We start from the raw sequence: 22359 nt of genomic DNA, 5'->3' as shown, positions 1-22359 counted from the left end.
GTTGAATTGTTAATGTTACAAAGAAATATTCTAACAAAATTCTTGTAAAAAAACCCCACCATAATATTGCTGGAAAATGGACCATGTGCCGGTCACCTTTTTAACTGAATATATTATACATTTGTGTTGTCTTTTTTTAACTAATTCAGCTTTTTGAAGATCATCCAGCTGACCATATCATGCTCTTTGTCTCTAGCCTTCTATTTATAAACTCTGTGACTGACTAGACTAGACCTTTTCATCTCGTGTAATACCAAAAATGTAAATATATGGAGAAAAGATTGGCATTCAAACAATGTTTGCAATCCTGGTTTACAGTGTGTATTCATGTCCTGAGTTCAGATGCAAAGGTAACTTATGTTCAACCTAGCTAGAAATAAACATATTTCGCCGACAGTGACTGAAAATTAAAGTGGAAGAAGCACAGTTCTCAATTTCCGTCTTCCAATTCTTTGTGTGGAAGGTTGAAAATACCCATGCCAAAGGTCGTGATTATAGGTAAAATGATTTCAGTGTATGAAGTTATGTTAGCCTTATCACACAGTGAAGTGTCTGTTACTCAAAAGAGCTACCACCTTTGCTTTCACTTTCACTTTCCTCCTCCTGTTTTCATTTTCTCCCTTCTTGTAATGCTCCCATTGTCTGCTTGAATAATGGAGCACCAACTGCCTCTTTTGTTCCTTTCATATTCTAGTTTTCCTGAATCATCAAACAGTAAAAAATGAGAGAAATTTGCTGTGTATGGGTCTGGGTTATGTCTCCAAGATGTTTTACTGTGGCATTGTTCAATGATAGTACAATTTTAATAGTATGATAAGAATCCACCCACCAACAATTTTTCTTATAAAATTGCTACTGAAGAAAAAAACCAGGAAAATTTAAGAATGCTGGCTTTAAACTAAAGAATTTTTTTCTCATTTACAAATTTCCAATCATAACTAAGCAATCATTTTTCAATCAGAAAAGACAGTTTTTCAACCCTGATTAATACACACACACACACACACACACACTACATACATATACCTATACTCACACACACACACACAAACATTACATACATATACCCATACGCACACAGCCATATGTATGTATTTGTGTGTGTGTGTATCATAGAGATTGTAGACAGTATAAATATTGTATAATGTAATGAAAGATGAGATATTCACACCGCTTAGCTATCTTATAATTAAATGCATGAAAATTACATTCTGCTTAGAAACAAATTTTGAAAAGAAATTCTCCATTACTTTGTAAAAAATATGGGAGAAAAGAATGCAGGATAATTTTTCCAGTCTTGCCAATGTGAATAATATTCAGCTATATAAAACTTTGATAAAGCAACTTCACAAGTTGCCAGATGCATTGTGGGGTTGAGCCTATATAAGCAGCTTTCTCAGACACCTGAACAAATGGACACTTGAGAGGATTTGTTCTGAAAATGTTGAGACTGTATAGTTCAAAATATTTTTTTTTTCTTTCTTTCTTTCTTTCTTTCTTTCTTTCTTTCTTTCTTTCTTTCTTTCTTTCTTTCTTTCTTTCTTTCTTTCTTTCTTTCTTTCTTTCTTTCTTTCTTTCTTTCTTTCTTTCAACAAAGCCAGTGTTATGTTTCTGTTATTTTCTGCTTATGGGCCTCTTAGAACTGTCATTGCCAAATTAACTGCTGGAGTGAGAATTTGCAAATGGAAGTATTCCAAGCTCCTTTATGTAATCTAATGTCCCTGGGGAACTACGATCTGCTCAATATCAAAACTTTTTTACTTCCGTGCTGCTATATCACAGGGAAACTAATAACTGAAGAAGGAATATAGTGTGTTTGCAGAGACTAAAGCATACACTTGTAGCAGAAAAATCTTAATATTGAAATGATTGGTTTATTATTCACAAAACATGGGCCATTAATTATGTCAGGTGCGTAATGCTATATGCAGGATCCAATGCATCCGTGGTAATAGTTCGAAAGAATCTTACTGGCAAATGTGACAATATCCATCAAATAATGTTTCCTGGCAGAGAGACAGAATTCTAAATTAGTTCTAAGAAGAATATTGCTTAGAAAATTTTCTTCCAAGAAATCTGTTTCACTTCATTTAACACTATTGAAAGCTGCACTGTAATTAATATTAAATGGCTTAAAAAGAATAACTAAATTGCATAGCACAGAATTTACCAAAATTTGACATCTTTCAGATGTGTAGAATTTTGACTTCCAGAATTCTCCAATTCCTGCAAAAAAGGGCAACTTTAAACATTCCATAAATTGCCATTTCTGAGAAATTTTGTTGTAGTTTTATTTTCAGATATGAATTTGAGCAGCAGTCACTTGAATACATGTTTTTCCTTCCTTCTGATAAGTTCTGCTAGAATTCAGAGTGAAAAACATACTTTTACCACATTTTCAGAATTAATATTTAGGTGGGTTTTTTAAGTAAGTAGAATGGTTTTATCCAAATGTTTGGCTGTAATTCTAGAGAGACACATATCCCTGGCTCCAAGACACTGCTGAAACACATATTTTCAATTAATTTTTCCCCCCAAGCAGCACAAAATGGAATGCTGCAGGCTTCTCTTTATAAAAAGACACTTTGTTTTAGTAGCTCCACATGAACATTTTGGAATATCTGATTCAGAATAATCATTTGTAATCTATTCACTCAAAAATTGCATTTGCAACTAGTGCAAATTGTACAAATGTGCAAGAAAAATGTATATTCAGATGTACAAAAGGCAGTGTCTGTATTCATGGCATTACTCTGCCTACCCATAGGACTTTCACACAGAGAGACTGATTTCACATACAGTTCCAAGAGGCTTGTGTTCTGTGAGACCTTTGAAGGTACACTAGTTTGTCAGATTGTCAATTATCCTGAAAGAAGCAGACAAATGCAGGAATACTTAAAAAGAATCTTAATTCCTTTCCATGCATCCACCTCCAAAGAATATTTTGTCTCTCTGTAGAAGATTAAAAAGCAAAAGCATTGGGGATGCTTTATCTATCTGTACCATCATTATCATGCTGAGGTTTGTCTCATTTTCTTTTGTGCACATCAGTAGAAAGTTATGTCTTTATTGATCCCAAACTGATCCATCTTTGATCAATCTATGAGAGGCTTTTTCCTTATACGTGAACAAAGTGAGGAAGCAGAGCTAGTTTGCTTGCAAATAAAATCTTCTGAAAAAAAGCTTGGCAAGCTAGTTGGTGGGCTAGAGGGAAATCTTACAGTCTTTAAGACAAGACTTGGCTTTTTTCACATACACTGGCGGGGGGAGGGAAGGAAAGAAATAAAGTAACTATAGCACATTACTAGCAAATTGACATGGCAAATTAACTATCGTGGGTATAAATTAAATTCAGCATTTGTTGAATTTTGGAGAAAGTTGGACAGCTAAGGAAAGCATGAATTCACTGCAACTTACCTAAAATCATGCAGTAAGGAAAAATGCTTGGGATCTCTGATCTTTAATCTCCTCTTATTGAAGAAATACAACTTCAGTTAAAATGCTGAGCTGTCTTTCTACTGAATCAAAGCAGTTAGTTGAAATGGGTCAACTACTTCACATTTTTTGATTCAAGGTGATGTTTTAAATCAAGGTATTCCCTTGAATCAGATCACTATGATAATCCAGACAAAATCATTTTGCAGGGTTCCTTCAGTCTCTCTTCATAGAGCTTTTTTTTTTCCTAATTCCCCAATTTTTCTTGATGCACTTCTATTTGTTCCAGCTAGTCAGCTGATTTTTTAATATGTATATCCTCAAACCTGTATATTATAGTCAAAATGAAAGTTTACCTGAGTTCCAGAAATCCATGCTTTGTAACCATCAATAGGGCAACTACTTTCAATTGTTCTTGATGCACTTATTAGATACATAAAGGGAAGGGAGGGGGAGGGAGGGGAGGAAAGGCATGGAAAGGATGTGGGGTGCTAATAAAAATGTTCCCGAACAGACCTAGTTCTCTCACTAGTTATGATTATGTCTCATCTGAAATATAATATCAAGAAAATTCTGAGAAAATTCTTTTCTCTTTCTGTCATTTAATTTTGATCATCTATTCTCATCTACTTTTGATCAGCTTTTAAATTTTGAACATCTTTTAAGCTTTTTTTAACTTAATCAGAAGTTTTTATCCAAATATAAATAGAAATGTAATTATAATTAAATAAAACTCAGTCATTTTTTACTGTGCTGATCCCATTTGATTTTAATAGAATACTACTCCTAAATTTAAATATTTATAGTTTGTACTCCAAAGCTCTGACCAAAAGTTTCAGTGACTTGTAAACAAATAGATTTCTACATGATGTACAGATAATGGAGTTCTATAGTATTGGCAAAACTATATTTTCTGGAAAATTTATTAATCTCTGACATCCCCTGCTGTCCTTAATGGCCACAGCCAAAAGGGCTTTGGTTTTAACTGCAGAGGATGCCTCGTTTTATCCATCTTGAGTGGAGAAGCATAAATTGGCATTCCATATCATAATAAAAAAATTCCCAGCAATTATTAAAAGATTCTTACCTCTTGCTCCCTGCATGGATAATGAGGCCCTTCTCTGCTGGACTGAGACAGCCCGTCTCTCTGTTCACTTAATGAAACAGACCCGAGTTTGCAAATTAGTATAGCCCTGACTCCAAACATAACCTCTTGTGGACTAGTTGTACATCAAGACTCTGGGCTTATGCCTTGCCTTATTAACACCCCGTAATTGTAATGGGCCCTTTTTATTTTTGTTTCTTTAAACAAATCCACTTGTGAGTTCTTTTTACATCTTTATCTGTTTATTTAAACATGGGGAGGGTATATTTAATTGAAAAGTTAGGAGTTTCTCTTTTGTTCTTCTGAGGTTTCATTCAAGATTATGTTTTACTCTTTATGGTGTTTCTCTCAACAAAATTAAGCTTGAAGCAATAAAAAGTAAGCAAAACTAGATATTCTTCAGCCAAATGAGAGATGCCAAAAGGTTTAAGGAGTAAGTTCCTTCTTACCCTACAAAAAGCAGCTGTGTCTCCTCTGAGGTATGTAAGAGAGCCTGAGAACAGACCTGGTTGGCTAAAGGCAGGTATATATGACCTCTTGAAAATCCCCATGTATGGACCTTGAAATGGTTTGGGGAGAAGTATTCCAGTATATTATGAGGACAAAGTTCTTTCTAGGTTCAGATTGTAAAATTGATACTGAAAACATCAAATCAGAGGAATTCCTTTCTAATACATTTCCTTGGCATTTCAGTGAAGCCTGGCAAGAAATGCATGAGAACAGCAAAGTAAAAGTCAAGCCATTACATACCTCCTTTCCAGTATTCTCATAACAAAATGTGCCCAATACTTCATCGGGGGAGGGGGAAATAAAGCATCAATGGACATTTCAGATATATTTTCTTCCCCTTGAAAGCATTTTGTTTGTCTTCCCTTGAAAGAAAATGAAACTCAGAAATATTTCTCTTCCCAGTAATAAACACAGCAGCTTGTAGAAGATTGAATGTTGTCCACATGACAATGATGCAAATATTCATGTTCCTTCACTGGATGGCTCTGAATATGAATATTTCCACACCATTATTTTAAAAAAAGAAGATAAGAGTCAAGTATCTTGGTAAGAGGAGGCCAGCTGCTTTCAATCTACGTCTGATATTGGCTAAACTCTTCATTTACTTGTTTTCTTAAAGGTAAAGGTAAAGGTTCCCCCCGCACATGTGTGCTAGTCGTTTCCGACTCTAGGGGCCGGTGCTCATCTCCATTTCAAATAGTTTATTTTAAGTGTGCACATTTCTGTTGTTAATTTTATACTTACTTATTTATCTGGTATCAAGTTATTTATTTCTATATGGGAGATAATAAAAGGACATCTTTAACTTCCATTCGATGTAAATATAATCAACCTTTTATAGCACAAAGAACATCTCTACCCAATATGTAATGTTAAAGTCCTTTAGAACTGTTCATGACTTTATCAACCTTAAAGATACAGCTTGGTCAAAATGTGCCCTATTTCCTATTTTTAATTGTACACTGAATTGGACAGCATTTTTCCAAAAATACTTTGACAGAAAACAATAATGAAGAATATTTGTCATCCCATAATCTTGGATATAGAATGATTTGATGACTCAAATCATATCAAAGGTTTAAGTTCAATCTATACATAAACCTCTGTGCCACATAAAATATATGAATCTTAATCATTTTTAAAGCAGTTTGCCAAAATTGTCCTATTTATAGAACTTCCCCCTTCCAGTGAGTATTCTAGAAGATTCTGGGGCTAATTTTCTGTTCTTGAAACTGTCTATAATGGAAACAAGGGAGAGATGGGGCATTAATAGAAAACAACCACAAAATCCATTCTATGAGTTTACTGAGCCTAAAATGGCTAAAATGAGTTAGGTAAAGGTAAAGGTTCCCCCACACATGCGTGCTAGTCGTTTCCAACTCTAGGGGCCGGTGGTCATCTTTGTTTCAAAGCCGAAGAACCAGCGCTTGTCTGAGGACATCTCCATGGTCATGTGGCCGGCATGACTAGATGCCAAAAGCACACGGAATGCTGTTACCTTCCCACCGTAGTGGTCCCTATTTTTCTACTTGCATTTTTACGTGCTTTCGAACTACTAGGTTGGCAGCAGCTGGGACAAGTAACAGGCACTCACTCTGTTATGCGGCACTCGGGATTCAACCCGCCAAACTGCCAACCTTCTCTTCAACAAGCTCAGTGTCCTAACCCACTGAGCCACCCCATTATTTCCTGCTTTAATAGACAATTGGGTCCCATGTCTACACTTCCCCCAAAGCTAATTCAACTGTTTTGATAGAGTACAATACATAGACACTCTGAGAAAAGCTTCAGCAACTTTAGGAAAAAGACAGATGGAAAGACTGAAACAGTGACTGCAGTTTTGGAAAAAGAGTCAACAATTTCAGTGAGATTCCAGAACTCAGTTTGGGATCTTTCATCAGCAAAATACTGCCTTGGTGGAGCAGTGGGCTAATGCCTCCTTAAGTAACACCAGCTGCCTGCAATTAGTGCAGGTTCGAGTCCCACCAGGCTCAAGGTTGACTCAGCCTTCCATCCTTCCGAGGTAGGTAAAATGAGGACCCAGATTGTTGGGGGCAATTAAGCTGACTTTGTAATAATGCCGCTTGGGGTGTGTGTGAAAGCCCTAATACGCAGGCATATACATAGAATAAAGGCTACTGCTAAGCTTGTAAGCCACCCTGAGTCTTCGGAGAAGGGCGGGATATAAATGGAATTAAAATAAAATAAAATAAAATAAAATTGTAATTTTCTGGTTTGGATAGCAGTAGATTCTGTTATATTGCTAAATTTTGTAATATTCCAAAGCTACACAATCTGGCAACAATATAAAACAACTCAGAAGAAGGCAAAGTGCTCTTCAAGCAGAGTTTATGTCTTCTACAGCCAACCCTAGAAGCTACATAATTTATTAGAACTTTGCCATCCCAGACAGCTGCCTTACCTACTTATTATGATCCTGCTTTACAAATCATATATATAGAAGTATCATCTCAGGATAAGCTAAAGCTTTGTTCTCTATTCATTCTTTCTGAATTCTGCCTGTATGGCTTTGAAGCATTATCAAAATTACAGGATTGTGTATGTTTCCAAAATAATGTCAAAGAGATATTTTAAAATGTGTGGGAATGCAAATATAAAACATCTTTAACACAACTGTATGAACTTGAAAAAAATATGTATCACTTTAGTGAACTCTCTGATAAACCTGTGCTTTTAATGTGACTCATTAAAGCAGCCACAGCTGTGCAATTAGTGTGAATAATAACAACATCTCAAAGGTGCCTTTTCAAAGGTTGGTCAGAACTAATCCTTCCATCTCTCCCCCCCCACACACACACATATCACCACAACTACCACCAGGCAGCCAGAACTGATGAAATGTCTTGGATGACAAACAAAACATCTTCTTCTTCAAGGGAAAAAACATTGTCCATTTACCTTTTGAAGCACATCTTTCATACCACCATGACCTGGATGATTGAGAATCTCCATAGACATACTACTTCATATTTTTAAAAGAGCTTTTTTAGGATTTATATGTAACCTTAAAAAACAATGTGGCCACTTTAAAGAGCTAGTGCATTTATGTTCTTGTTTAAAAACAAAAAATTTTTAAGCTAGGTAGAAGCATGCTGGTGAGATGACTATGACTTGCAGAGCAACTTAATAAGAAACCTCAAGAATGGGGTTTGATCTGAATAAAATAGATTAGCTGCCTATCAACTCAACCAATTCACATTAGCAAATCTCTGTTCAAATATATAATTTATACTGCTACTGAGAAGAGTTCTCATTGTAGCATTATGAGTTGTACTAAGGGGCAATATCCAGGAAAGTTTCTAACATAGGATACTAAAAACAGAAATAATCATATGAAGGATATGAAGGATACCAAAATATTTATTGGATTATCATTCTATCCTTTCAGAATGATGTTTCAACTTTATGTTCCATGTCCACAAATATTCTTCAGGGTTTTTTACAATATTTTCTGTAACCTCATGGAACCTTATAAGTTGAGGTTTATGGATAGTTTTCTTCAGTATTGCTATGATTAAAATGAATGAGTGGGATAATTGCTTTGTCTCCTGATCTAAGAAACTCAGTTATAAATTGAGAGGGTTGCCTTTTTAAAAAGTCTTCTAAAGTAATGCAAGAGCCCTAGTGCGTGCTTAGGATTCTTCACAATGCTCCAACTCATATCTTTAGTATTAAAATAAGATATTATATTTGCCTTAACATTTACCATTTTTATTTTTACTATGCTAAACTCATTAATTGAATAGATTTATATATTCATAGAATATTATAAAAACAATACTTTTAAAATAATCACATTAATAAAAAAGGGAAGACCTAGAAAAATGGGTTATAAACAGAAGCCCACCATAAAAATCTGGCTATTATCACTCAGAAATGTTCTTTGTTGCCTCTTTGTAAAAACAAATTAATTCAATGTTGACTAATATTAACACTCCATTGATGCAAAATAAATATAGATTTCAGTGCTCTATGATAATACCTTTAGTCAGTCCTGTGCCCCCAATTTCCTCAGTTTGGGATGTCTTATAAAGTTTCAAACATTGGAGATGTAACCAGAAATAATTTATTTTAAAAGTAGCATTTGTTTTCTCCTATTAGTTTCCCAATGTGAAAACATATTATTCTTCAATATATTTTCTTCTAGTGTCTGCTGAGACTTCTGAATTTAACCACTACTTTGACCTGCCAGTGACTGGTAGTCATCAGATTCTGTTGCCGGAAAGTTTAAAGGTTAATTGAAATCAGAGGAGCAAAACCTATCCAATTGTCCAATTAATTATGTTCAACTCCCTTCCACCTCTTCCATTATCTCATAAACATAATCAACTGGCCAATCACCAGTGAATGAGAGACAAAGCTCCCACAGCCCTGCAGCCACTTATCTTGATGGTTTGTACTTGCTTAACAGTCAAGTAGTTAAAGCTAATAAAAGGGTATGTCACAGGGAGAAGCCGTATGCATATGTGATGGGGGAGTTGATGACATCTTCATATTTTGTCTTTCTCCTTGCTTTAAAAAACCCGTTTTCCTTTTTACGACCCAGTAATCCTTTATTCAAGATAGAATCAGAGTGATTGGATGGAGCACTTACTATAAAGAATTTTCAATGAAGGCTAATAATACTTTGTGATTTATTGCGACTTCCTTTCTACCATATAAGCAAATGGAAGCCACTTCAAATAGAGCTAATATAGTATAACTGAACTATTCATAATCATCATTTAGATAGTATTTCCTGATAGTTCCATGAAGAAACCTGCCCTGTATTGCAGTTGATGGCATTTATTTATTTATTTATTTATTGATGGGATTTATATCCCGCCCTATCTCCCAAAGGACTCAGGGCGGCTAACAACAAAACATATAATAAGTACAGAAATCAAGATAAAAATGAAATTGAGAACATCACTGCAGTAAATTAAAATTAGAAAATTTAAAAAATGAATTAAAAATACTAAATATAAATTAATTAAAATGCCTGTCAGTCTAGGTCAGCCTGGTGGAACAGGTGTGTTTTGAGGCCGTGGCGAAAGGATTGGAGGTTTTGGGCCATCCGAAGCTCAGGGGGGAGCTGATTCCATAGGGTTGGCGCTCCCACAGAGAAGGCCCTCCCCCTGGGGGTCGCCAGCCAACATTGCCTAGCTGACGGTACCCTGAGGAGGCCTTCTCTGTGTGAGCGTACTGGACGATGGGAATTTGTTCCCGGCAGCAGATGGTCCTGCAAGTATCCCGGACCTAAGCCATGTAGGGCTTTAAAGGTAAGTACCAGCACCTTAAATCTCACCCGGAGGGCAACTGGTAGCCAATGCAGCTCACGCAGGAGGGGTGTAATATGGGAGTATCGGGGAGCTCCCATCACAACCGATCCGAATCCGACCGGTTGCGGTTAAGAACCTATATTAGGTCTTATCTCGCAGCGATGAGGGCGGCGAGGTGTAATTACTTCTCCACCCTCATCGCGTCCACAGATAATCGCCCGGCCGCCCTGTTTAGGGTGACTCGCTCACTTCTTAATCAGGAGGTGAGGGGGGATCCCTTGCAGGGTCGTGCCGAGGAGTTTGGTCAGCATCTGTCGGATAAAATCGCTCGGATTCGGACCGGTTTGGACTCCAGCTGGGCAGAGTCTGACGATCAGGAGACGGGCGGTCTTGTCAATGTTATCTGGGAGGAGTTTGATTCTGTGACCCCTGATGAAGTGGACAGGATTATGGGGAGGCTGAGCTCCACCACATGTTTATTGGACCCGTGCCCTTCCTGGCTGGTTTATGCAGCTAGGGAGAGGACACGAGGCTGGTTCCAGGCGGTGATATCTGCTTCTTTGAGTGAGGGTAATTTCCCCACCGTCTTGAAGGAGGCGGTGGTGAGACCCCTCCTCAAGAAGCCAGCCTTGGACCCAGCTGTGTTGAACAACTTTCGTCCAGTCTCCAACCTTCGCTTTCTTGCGAAGGTTGTTGAGAGTGTGGTGGCGCATCAGCTCCCTCTGGTCCTGGATGAAGCGGATTATCTGGATCCGTACCAATCGGGTTTCAGGCCCGGGTACAGCACGGAGACGGCATTGGTCGCTCTGGTGAATGATCTCTGGAGGGCCCGGGATAGGGGATGTTCCTCTGTCCTAGTCCTATTAGACCTCTCAGCGGCTTTCGATACCATCGACCATGGTATCCTGCTGCGGCGTCTCAGGGGATTGGGAGTGGGAGGCACGGTTCTTCGGTGGTTCTCCTCCTATCTCCTGGGACGTTCGCAGTCGGTGTTGGCAGGGGGGCAGAGATCGGCCCCTAGGTCTCTCGTTTGTGGAGTTCCTCAGGGGTCGGTTCTCTCGCCTCTCCTGTTCAACATCTACATGAAACCGCTGGGTGAGATCATTCGTGGTTTTGGAGTTGGGTATCATCAATATGCTGATGATACCCAACTTTTTATTTCGACCCCAAACCACCCCAGTGATGCCCTCGCTGTGATGTCCCGTTGCCTGGAGGCGGTTCGAGTCTGGATGGGGAGGAACAGACTTCAACTCAACCCTGACAAGACTGAGTGGCTGTACATTCCGGCATCCCGGGACATTCAAAATGTTCCATCTCTTTTTATGGGGGGTGAGTCTTTACCCCCCGTGGATAGGGCGCGCAACTTGGGAGTCCTCCTAGATTCGCGGCTTACCTTAGAAGATCATATAGTAGCCGTGACTAGGGGGGCTTTCGCTCAGGTTCGCCTGGTGCGTCAGTTGCGGCCCTATCTAGACCGGGAGGCCTTGTGTACGGTCACTCATGCGCTCGTGACCTCTCGTCTTGACTACTGCAATGCTCTCTACATGGGGCTTCCCTTGAAGACCACTCGGAGGCTCCAACTGGTACAGAATGCGGCCGCGAGAGTTGTCTTGGGAGTTTCCCGGTACTCCCATGTTACACCTTTGCTCCGCGAGCTGCATTGGTTACCAGTTGTCTTCCGGGTGAGGTTCAAGGTCTTAGTGATGGTTTTTAAGTCCTTACATGGCATGGGTCCGGAATACCTCGGGGACCACCTGCTGCCGGCGTCAACTCCCCTCCGCCCTGTGCGTTCCCACAGAGAGGGCCTCCTCAGGGTGCCTCCGGTCAGAGAATGCCGGCTGGTGGCCCCCAGGGGGAGGGCCTTCTCTGTGGGCGCCCCGGCTCTGTGGAATCAACTGCCGGTTGAGCTCCGGATGGCACCGGATCTCCGCTCCTTCCGGCGCGGGTTAAAGACCCACCTATTTGAACAAGCTGGCCTGGCCTGATGGGGAGTTAATTTAGGGTTTTAAATATTTGTATATTTTATTGTTTTATTTCGGGCATTAATTTAATTCTATTTTAACTTTTGTATTTTTGTATTTTTATTATATGCCCTGTTCACCGCCCTGAGTCCTTCGGGAGAAGGGCGGTATAAAAATTTAATAAAACTAAACTAAACTAAACAACCCGTGCAGCTGCATTCTGCACCAGCTGAAGCCTCTGGGTGGTCTTCAAGGGCAGCCCCATGTAGAGAGCATTACAGTAATCAATATGGGAGGTAACGAGTGCGTGGGTGAGTGTACGTAGGGCATCTCGGTCCAGAAAGGGGCGCAATTGGTATATAAGACGAATCTGTGCAAATGCCCCCCTTGCCACGGCTCCAATGTGATCTTCAAAACTGAGTCGTGAATCTAGGAGGATGCCCAGATTGCGTGCTCTATCAATGGGAGGTAACATCTCTCCTCCTATAGTCAGAGATGGAATCTCTTGGACTAAACGAGATGACGGTATGTACAGCCACTCAGTCTTGGCCGGGTTGAGTCGAAGCCTGTTTTCTCCCATCCAAATCTGTACCGCTTCCAGACAACGGGACATCATATCGAGGGCATCACTGGGTTGGTTCGGGGTAGAGATGAATAGCTGGGTATCATCAGCATATTGATGATATTTCACCCCGAAGCTACGGATGATCTCTCCCAACGGCTTCATATAGATGTTGAACAGGAGGGGCGAGAGCACCGAACCCTGAGAGACTCCACAATTAAGGGGCCTAGGGCTCGACCTCTGCCCTCCTGCCAACACCGTCTGCGAACGGTCCGAGAGGTAGGAGGAGAACCACCGCAGAACGGTGCCTCCCACTCCCAGCCCCTCAAGACGACGCAGTAAGATACCATGGTCGATGGTATCAAAAGCCGCTGATAGATCTAATAGGACCAGGACAGAGGAATAACCTCTATCTCGGGCCCGCCAGAGATCATTCACCAGTGCGATCAATGCCGTCTCCGTGCTGTGCCCTGGTCTGAAACCCGATTGGTACAGATCTAGATATTCAGCTTCCTCCAGGTTCAAAGGGAGCTGTCGTGCCACCACGCTCTCAACGACCTTCGCAAGGAAGTGAAGGTTGGAGACAGGACGGAAGTTGTTTAAAACAGCTGGGTCCAGTGCTGGTTTCTTGAGGAGGAGCCTTACCACCGCCTCTTTCAAGGCAGCAGGGAAGTACCCTTCACTCAGTGAGGCATTGATAACTGCTAGGAGCCAGCCTCGTGTAACCTCTCGAGATGCATAGACTAGCCAGGAGGGACACGGGTCCAACAAACATGTGGCGGCACTTAGTTTCCCCATGATCTTGTCCACTTCCAGGGTGTCACTGTATGAACAGTTAGAAACCTACAGGATCTGAAAATTTTAGGGAGCAGGTACAGGAAAATTAAAATATGTGAAAATCTGTAAGAGTAGCTTAGATCATATTGAGTCTAATCTGCACATTTCTTACTCAAATTTCACTGGTTGTCATTTTGTTTCCAAATATATTCTATAGATTCTGATATCAGGGATCAAATAGGAATATGAAAATATATCCATGCTTTGCTTCATGTAATGGCCCAGGAAGCATAAACTAAGTAAAGTTGTATTGAGAGTAAGGTAAAGGTAAAGGTTCCCCCGCACATGCGTGCTAGTCGATTCTGACTCTAGGGGCTGGTGCTCATCTCTGTTTCAAAGCCGAAGAGCCAGTACTTGTCCAAAGACGTCTCCGTGGTCATGTGGCTGACATGACTAGATGCCAAAGGTGCATGGAACGCTGTTACCTTCACACCGTAGTGGTCCCTATTTTTCTACTTGCATTTTTATGTGCTTTCGAACTGCTAGGTTGGCAGAAGCTGGGACGAGTAACAGGCACTCACTCTGCTATGCGGCACTCAGGATTCGACCCGCCAAACTGCCAACCTTCTGATCGACAAGCTCAGCGTCCTAACCCACTGAGCCACCGCGTCCCCTTTGTATTGAGAGTATAAATCTTAAAAAAATATTATTCTGTTTTTAATGGGGCCTCTTCCAGACAACTTCTAACAAATTGTAAACAAATATTTGCCACTATCTCTTTCAGTGATTTTAATGTTTGCTCTTCTGAACTCATTTTTAGTTAGTACTTATTTATTTGTTTGTTTTACTTTTTTAACAAACCACCATATTGCACATGGACTTGTGGTATCACACAATCACAACCAAAATAGTTATAACAGTAACATCAGAGATACAAAATACCTCTTTGATTACTATAATCACCACTCATTATAACAGAGCCACTGATGACAGATTGAATCATATAACCTTCTGAACAGCTCAGGATTTTTTTTTCTAAAAGCCAGGAGCGATGGAGCCATCTGGACTTCTGGTTGAAGGCTGTTCCATAGAGTACGTGATGCTTTTGGAGAAACAAGATACTCTTGCTTCCCCTTAGCACTCAGGCAGGGAAGCTAGTCTTTACAACCCATTTGAAATGTGTACACTAGATGGACAGGATCTATTTGAAGTAAATGATTATTAAGGTATTTGCCTAGCAATGTAAAGCTTTAAAGGTCAACAAAAACAGGAGTTTGAATTGTATCACATATCCAGTGCTGAGCCCAAACACTAGCATTAGGCACAAATAATATTTCTCACTCACATACATGCAAGGTTCCTGTCCTTTAGATCAAGGGAAACAAGGGGTCAAGTCAGATATTTTAGCTGTTGATTTCTTATTTCTTATATATTGAATATAATAATGGCTTTTAATCTGAATATTAAAATATTGTCACAAAGGAAGGCAAATATATGTGTCCCAGGATACTGTTGCAGGATCCAATCTGGGTTGGTCACTGGGAGCAGAGGTTCTGTCTTTTGCACTCATGCTATAGCCCATCCTCAGGAACATCTCTCTCACCACAAGAAAATATTGTGAGCAAAATATGGGCTGAAAGTCAGGGAGAAAAGATGTAGTTAAATATATAAAGTTAAAATTCAATGTGTCTCGGATAAGACAAACTTTCTTTAAAAATTATAAAGTGCAAATTCTTCTCTAATTGCCCAAATCAGTTAGTCACAGAATAGTCAGAAAGGCAATGGATCCATCAATCCATCCACAGGATGCAGGCAGCACACATAACCATGCCTCTTCCAGTCCGCAGAAAACCCTTTCTCCACATAACCGGTCCCTGGTGCCCAAAAGGTTGGGGACCTCTGCTCTAGAGAAGCAGTTGGGAGTAGGAGGAAGCCCACAATTAAACTGCATAAATTAGTACTGATTGGACCTGATTGGATCTCCATTGCATTTAAACTACATTTAAACTGCCCAGAGCTTGCTGGGAAGTGCTACAATCTGTAAGTTTGTGGAGGGGGGACCAGAAAAGTAGCATTTTTATATAACTAAAAATCAAAAACAGCAGTGGTACATTCAGGGCAAGTGCGACTGAGATTCCATGGATCTAAAAATGTCTGGCTTAGTTCAGTGCAACACTTGTTTTGCAGCTGTCTTTCACAATACCCTTTTCAAACTTGGAAACTGTCCTATCTGTAAACAAATTATTAGTCTACTAGGACAGATTATTTATCTGGGGTCTGTAATGTGCTCTTCAGGCAGAAATTAGGTGTCCAGTTCAGCCCTTCTATTCTATTGAGCCTCCATGCTATCAATCCCCTCTACCACAAAGTTCCTGCAGGAGAAGGGCAGTGTGGACAACTGTGGGATCTGGCAGGGTGAGAGCTGTGAAGCATAAACACAAAGCTTTCGCTGTGTCCCTGAACAACAAATACAGTGCCCTTGCTGACCTTAATAGGGATGTTAAGGAGACAGTTAAAGGTATTTGTGATAACTCAAATAAGCAGGGGATCGTGGTCTGAGATGAAGAACTTGTTTTTGACAGAGGGAAGTGTAAATCAGGTATTACACATCATTCATGCAAGAACAGAAAGGCATCCAAAAAGAGAAGCCACCTTCTGGTTGGTGATTCAATTATAAGGGATGTAAATTTAGGAAAGGACACAGAGGTTTTGAAAGAGGTCAGGTGTCTTACAGATACTACTGCCAGTAGGGACAAGAAGCATATTTCTAAAATAATCAAGAATGCCAGCAAGGACTGTGATGTGGAGGCTATTGTACATCTTGGCACTAATGATCTGTCCCAAAAAGATGTACTTTCTGTGCAGAATGATTTCCAGAGCTTGGGGCAGGAACTTAGCAGAATAGGCTATATAGGCTTACTTTTTCAGAGGTTTTACCAATGTAGGCCAACACCAGCTAAAAGAAGTTGCAGCTGTGATTTCACATTCTTGTGTATTATACAATAATAATTATCTGTATTGCCAACTTCAGATAGAAATCTGTAGTTAGCTGCAGTGGCAGTTGGTAAGTTGGTGCACCTATCTAAATGTGTCAAGTCTAGATGGTATTTAATGGATGTTAGAATTGTTTTTTCTCTCTCTATTTAAAAGAAGAACACATTACCCAGTGTAATAGATATCCCCAAACAGGAACACTTATTTAGAAGTGTTTGCATTCAGAATATAAAATCAGATGAATTATTTCACAAAACAAAAGGCAATGTTGTGTTTTGGAAATAAGATCTGCAGAACTGATTGTCAGCCCTTTGAGGTAGACCAGGACAGGAAAGAGATTCCACAAGAAGTGCTGGCACTCTACTTTATTGATATCAGGAAGAATAACAGAATTTTGAAAGATTTTCCCCTTCTCTCCCTTTTACATAAAAGCAGTCAAAGTTTTCTTTCTTTTTTGTATCTTGTCTTCCCAGGCTTAATTCAGGTTTTGCTAACATTCTTTGTATTCCTTTTTCAAGGTCAACTCTGCAGTTCTCTATATTAATTTACATCAATAAGCCTAATTAAAGTTGCATTTTTCAACTTAAGATTTGTTGTTTAAACATCCCATGGTTCTTGGAAAGAGAAAAAGAAAAGAGCCTTCTCTTTCACTCACTATCCCATTAGTGGCAGAGAAATCAGACTATGTCAGTGGCACATATATATATTCACAGATTACTTAGTTCATTTATTTTCTCAATGAACCATTAAAAAAAAGCCCAGAAAATGTTGCTGTTAATCACACCAGAGACACACACACACACTTAATTATATTACTTCCATTTTTCTTATGATATCTTTTTCATTGTCTTTAATCAATGAAATAGCCCTTCAGTCTTTAAACAAAATTAATGACTCCTGTTCATATCTCACTATTGTTCCTTCTAGGAGAAAAATGAATGAGCAACTACATGCCAACCCCTGTTTCATTCATTCTGCTCTTTGATGTTACTGGCTTATCCCCAGGTTTGCTAAGATGGTACAGATATGACACCTATATTAGTATCATTGCACAATAGTTTTATGCACCTCAAATGCCACAAGGATAGTGTCCTTTAAAGCAATTTCCTCGTCTTAGATTCAATGCACCTTCCTTCCTTCCTTCCTTCCTTCCTTCCTTCCTTCCTTCCTTCCTTCCTTCCTTCCTTCCTTCCTTCCTTCCTTCCTTCCTTCCTTGGTTCAACTTGTAATAATTAAAGTTGACAAAAACTAGCTGAGTAAACAAAATTTGTTGCAAAATCCAGGTGGAAAAATAAATGAGGATTATATGCATGCACTTGTTCTGTGTTTCATTAACCATGCCAAATTCTCTTTGCCAAACTCTGAAACCTCATATTGAACACACATGTTTCTAAATACTTCACTTATAGAACTAACAGATGTATTTTAGCAGGAATGACCAAATAGGAAGAAACCAAATAGTTTGAATACACCCTGTTTTTTCAAAGAAGGTTCACTAGAAAAGGCAAATAATGGATTGTTTTTATGAATGTGGACTCAATTCAAAGCTTCAGTTTAAGTTGCTTCCCATCTTGGGTACTGATGTTAAACATTCAGTTTTGCATGATGGTATTTTTCTCACCCTCAGGCTGTGAGGCAGTTTCCAGCACCTTTTGCCTGATAGGCTCAGACTTTCTGTTTATGCAAATGCAGGTCAACATTTAGACATCAAAAGTGGCATCACCAGTAACAAGTTGTATTCAAGCTGATTTGAATTGATTGGAACTAGAACTGGACATTATTGGATGCAAACAAAGTTCATAATGAATATGGTGACAGCATGTGAGGCCAATAACCTAAATAAGGCTGGATAGGTTGATGAGATGAGTACATAACATAATTCATTCACAAGTGTGTGTATGTGCATTAGGAAAATGAAATGGGAATTATTGACTAAAATATCTTATTAAATCATGTATTTTAGCTACAGGTCACTGGATATCGGGGGGGGGGGGCAAGGGGAGCAAAGTGACCTAGCTTCCTTTGTCTGTATTCATCATTACTTTGCACACAAAGCAAAGGAGTAGAACTTTCATGACAATGCTACAATGCATCTTTTGTCAGCCACAGCCAATATGCTGCAGCTATCTCATTGTGGACAACCCACCATGAGACACCTTGCCATGGCCACCTCCCTCACAGGAGAATTATTTTAATTTTTGTATTAATCATTATTTGGGTTGACCACATTTTCACCAAAATTATTTTATCTCTTGTATTTTTTTATTCACTTTCCATATTTTATTATTGTGAATGGTTTCATTGAAAGTAACTTAAGTTTTTTACTTCACTTTTTCAGTTAGATGTTTTTCAGGTTGATGTTTATTATTTGTTTAAGGCCTCTGTTTTTCTTTGTTGCTTCATTGTTTATTAGATTATTTTAGACTAGGCTGTCTGGCTGATACAATGTTTTTAGCTGTTTTTTTTCTTATTTCCAGTTTGGTATACCACCCAATGTCCACTGGAATTGGCATCCAATTAATTTAAATAAATAAAATTGTTGACAAACTCCAAACTAATGACCCTAACTTTTCATTCAGTCAGATCTAAATTTTGAACTGGATTGTGGAGAAATATTTGCAAGCCGAACTGGAAAAATTAGCATAATCTTAGTACCTGCATGCTTATCTTTAGTTTGAAATTATGGATCCCTAAACATAATTTCAAACTAAACATAAAACAAAAAAGGATATTAAACTCATTATTTCTGTGCATCCATGCTATAGCGGTAACTGGATTTTTTGTTTTTAAGTTTCTTAAATATAGTTTATTTAGATGACAATCACACCATTTGAGATTAGTCCTTTCTGCATTACATTTTTCAAATCTAACCTCCACCCCAATGTTATTTGTTTTGTTAGAGAAAGGATGCTAAATTATATGGGGTTCCCAAAAGAAAACACAAATAGACACAAATTCTCTTCTACATTGGCTAGTGAATTTGTAGTTGAAACTAAGCAACAGTTCTTACCAATTAATGTCAGTGGCAAACTACAGCCTCATGAAGATCCTTGTAAAGATCTCCCCATCTGCACATGAAGGATTCAAAGAAAATTAATAGATGATCTGATATGTCTCTTGTCTTATTTGTCCTTTGTGATTACTTAATTACTTAAAAGTCTTCTAGTCCAGGGGGTGAGACTAGAAGACCTCCAACGTCCCTTCCAGGTCTATTCTATTCTATGATTGCTTGGGGTGAATTGACATTTGCAGAATATAGCTTAGCTCTCTGGATTTTGTAGCACATTAGAAGGGACATGACCACAGTGCTCGCCAAGGCCCAAATGCTTCTCTTCCTTGGTCAGTCTGTGTGAACATTAACCGGCAGTTGGTATTTTCATAGCTCTGCCAAATATAAAAATAAATAGAAGAAAACAAGTTCTTCATAGAGTTGAAAATTATTGAAACAGTATAAGAAATATTAGCTTTCTACTGCATCTTGTTGGAAAAATGTTTCCAGATTGTGGATAGAGGAAAGGAGATGTTTCAAGTCTCACAATAACTCAGGGGATGTAATCTCACCTCAAACTGTGTTTTTGTCAGAATCCATTGATATCACATTCATAAATGTATGGTTAAAATATTGTGCCTACCGGGATTCTGCCATACTGGTAGAAGGAGGGGGGGATTGTTTATTCAGTCTATCTGTAGCTGCTTTCAAAGAACCTTTGATCTGGGGGAACAAAGTGGGGGAAGTGATCTGTCTGTTGGGGCTGTAGGAAGAAGGCAATCAACAAAGGAATGCATGAAGTTCTTTTCTTCCCATGGAAGGACCTGACAACCAAATTAATGGGATCCTAACCAAATGGAGTTTTGAGGGGAGTGGGTTGAACCGGGAATGCTTATATAGATTTGAAATGTGACTCAAGACCAGATCCTGTCTCATATCTCCACAACCAATCTTATCCTTAGTAAAAAAAAATCCTTTTGGACAACTCAGCTCCAAGAGTCCTTATTTCCTAAGATGTGAATTGGGGTGGGTCCTGACAGTTTTTATCCATGAAAAAACATATTTGTATAACCCTTTAAAAGGTAACAACTCTAGAGCAGGCATGTTCTTTAAATAGCAACTGGTCTGCCCATTTGCCTGCAAGACGTAGTTGCTTTCATCCATTTCACACGCACTTTAAATTTTATTTTGCAGATTATATTTCTTCATTCTTTCCTATGCCTTTTCATTTTTCTTGTTAAAAAGCTGAAATCAAACACACTGAAACTTTTATGCTAATTAGAGCTGACCTTGGTTCTAATCTTTAGAGTTCAACTTTCACAAACAATAGTAATGTGTTGATAATCAGATGAACAAAAGCCATGTAATATTAGCCCAGCCTCAACATTTTTGATGTCACTAAGAATCATGTTCTTGCTTCAGTGTAAAAAAGATCAGGACTTTTTAAACTTCATAAGGCTTACGTGCTGACAGATGTTCTCAACAGATGATACCATTGAGTTTCGTGATATAGGCAAGTGGTGGGATTCAAATACCTGAACATCTGGTTCTCTGTGTGGATGCAGGCCTGTGCCCCTAAGGCCTAGAATGGACTTCTGGAAGTGACATCAACACATTTCCAGTGGGCCATTCTAGGCCTGGGAGATCTCAGGGCAGTGATGGGATTCAAATATGTGAACAACCGGTTCTCTATGTGGATGCAGCTTCTGGAAGTCAATTTTGGGCCTGGGCAACAAAGATTTAGCTACCGGTTCTGCTGAAGTGATGCAAACTGGCTGAATCCGACTGCTGCCTCCAGGCTTTCAAGGTCTAGAACAGACTTCCAGAACCAGTTCAGCTGGTTCTCTGAACTCAACAAAATTTAGCTACCGGTTCTACCGAACCATTGTGAACTGGCTGAATTCCACCACTGGATATAGGGATGAAAAGGCAAATAGTGTAATTGTGACTGCTCTGAGCTTTTCAAGAAGAGAGATTTCACTTCATTTTGGATACCAGTGTGGAGTTTGTCAAGTGATACAAATGGACACTTTCACTGAATGCATAGATATCTGGAACAAATCTGATCTTGAAAAATCTAAGCATAGTTGGGTGCAATTAATAGCAGTAGCAGATAGGAAACCACCAGAATCCCCAGGAATATAACTAGACTGGAAAGTTTAAAAAAGAAAAATCTAAAAATATATTTGCAATGCCAAATCACTTGTCATTTTGTTTCCTCGAAAACAACATGGACATGTGCACATAGTCACCAGATGTTGAGCTCATCTCCAGGGAGACTTTACCTTCCTTTTTTGATATAGATCTTCCTCCAAATATTGCTTTGTGTACCAATTTGTAAAAAAAAAAGAAATTGTATGTCACTATATACAACAATGTTTTCCCAGGATAACTTACACATTTCTTTCACCACAAGCTCAAATTTCAGCTGTAAAGAGCAGTGCAAACTTCAGAAGAAACATAATACAACAATTATAATAATAAAATCTCTAGCTTTCAGAATCTTAATCCACAACAATCAGGTTACTTAAAAATCCCTATTGTGCATAATAGAATGAATATAATAAGTCAAAAGGAAAGGGAAAGTTTTTCCCCCCTTTGTACTGAAACTATGATCAGGTGCCAAACACGTTTCACTGAAGAGGGCATTCTAAGCCTTCGAAGGGGAGGGGCAATACAGATAAGACCTGGTCATGCAGTGTATTAAACAGGTGATAAGAGAGAAGCAACCAGCATATTAGGAT

This window comes from Vipera berus (assembly GCF_964194415.1).
Source record: "Vipera berus genome assembly, chromosome: 3".
Lineage (NCBI taxonomy): Eukaryota > Metazoa > Chordata > Lepidosauria > Squamata > Viperidae > Vipera > Vipera berus.
This window is presented reverse-complemented; position numbering follows the sequence as displayed.